General features: G+C 46.2%; 1 pseudogene; it reads right to left on the bottom strand.

The window, feature by feature from the left end:
- Positions 1-842: 842 nt before the first annotated feature.
- Positions 843-1320, bottom strand: LOC106723964 (annotated as a pseudogene).
- Positions 1321-1876: the final 556 nt, after the last annotated feature.

Raw genomic sequence — 1876 nt, 5'->3', positions numbered from 1 at the left:
TTTAAAAACTTTTCCTATTGTAAGTGTCATTTACACATACTCTAGGGAATTTCACAAGCCTGAGAAATTGGCAGAGAATAGTGCTTTACTCCTGAAGTTATTTCTTTAATTTAAAACATTTCAACACATGGATTTTGTCAGAAAAGAAATCTCACTATCTGTTCCAAATGTTACATTAGTTAGACAGAAATAGTGTAATACAGGTTTTCATTGCATTACAATTCAGAAAAACTTTTCTTGGAGTAATGTACTATATTTAGATGGACAGTCATTAGATGGTTGGCTTTATAAAAGACTCAGCCATAAATTTTACAATTTTAGTGCATAAAAGTGATTGATATGGATCTTAAAATAACTTGTATATTGTGTATTTATTCATTAGCTTTACTGATAAGAAAAGTAGAATTTGAGGTTTGCAGATAAAACACTGGCTCAATTTCTTTAACCCTTTACCAGGCACAGTTTTGCATTGTCATATAAAAAACAAATCCAGACTAAGCAAGAAGACTCTTTTATTTAAAAAGATTATTACAAAGGGAAAGATACTATTGACAGTGGTCGGCAAACTCACTAGTCAACAGAGCCGAATATCAACAGTACAACGACTGAAATTTCTTTTGAGAGCCAAATTTTTTAAACTTAAACTATATAGGTAGGTACATTGTTATTAACTTAATTAGGGTACTCCTAAGGCTTAGGAAGAGCCACACTCAAGGGGCCAAAGAGCCGCATGTGGCTCCCCAGCTGCAGTTTGCCGACCACGGTGAGAAGATGGATTACTACTACAGGGAGAATGCTATAACCTTAAGGTCTGCAAACAACTCAAATGCAAGGCAAAAAGGTCATCTTTTAGAAATTACATGGGCATACTTCTTCATCCATGCTTGAGCTATTAAATCATACTTTGGCCTATCATTTATGTAAATCTTCCCAATTTCTGGAAAGAGAATATTGTGTGGATTGGGATGACATAACATGGCGCTGAGTGAGAGCAATACTTTGGAAACTGTGCGGAAGACCACTCGGCATTAAGGATGGCCAGACAGATGCACCCATTATGGTTTATGTTCGGATGGCAAATTCGGGTTTTAAATTGGATCTTGGGTGGTTTGAAGGGGTACTCCCACGGGAATTGATGGTAAGGAAGAAGACCCCTCCCTGGTAGGGGCTGTCCCTGGGCCCCAGTACAATTCCCTGCCAGTCGAACACATCTTCTGTGATGGGCCCTGCGGAGCACAGCTCTGGGGGGTTCCGAGAAAGGTGGAGGAACTCCTTCTGGAGGCGCTTTTCTGCCAGAGACAGCGCCATGGGCCGATTCATGTCGGGAGGCTTCCTCATAGGCAGAAGGTGGGGGAGACCACGGTTAGGGGGAGCGGCAACCCACCGGGCCCGGGAATAGGTGAGCCATGGCCGGACTCTGGGGTGGAGGTAGGTGACAGGGGACAGGGAAGGTGGTGGAGAGGAGGGTTGAGGAAGGAGAGATGGGAACTCGGCTGGACTCATGGGCTACTGGACACCTGTATTCCACAAGGCAGCTGGCTCCACCACCGCTGCCACTACCCCTCTGCCAGCAGCTCCCGGCTGTCCTGACCTGGAGACTGCCGCACAGAGGCCGTGGTGCCCCTACACACCACCGCCAGGTGACAGGGCCGCCTGCCCCTCCTGCTCTCAACTGCTGTTCACATTGGGTTGCTTGGTGACAGTAGGGGATCTGCTCTATGAGGTCACAGGGGCCATGCTGATGACATCACCAAGTGAGTTGGGGTGGGGGGAAGAGACAAGGTCAAGAGTTGGCTGGAATGGAGTGGGGTGGATGGCGGGAGGGACCATGGAAGGAAATGGAGTGGGGTGGAGGGTGGGAACGACCATGGAAGGG

The sequence above is a fragment of the Myotis brandtii genome, unplaced genomic scaffold (genome assembly GCF_000412655.1).
Source record: "Myotis brandtii unplaced genomic scaffold, ASM41265v1 scaffold685, whole genome shotgun sequence".
NCBI lineage: Eukaryota > Metazoa > Chordata > Mammalia > Chiroptera > Vespertilionidae > Myotis > Myotis brandtii.
The sequence above is the reverse complement of the archived record's forward strand: the minus strand, read 5'-3'. Positions and strand labels throughout refer to the sequence as shown.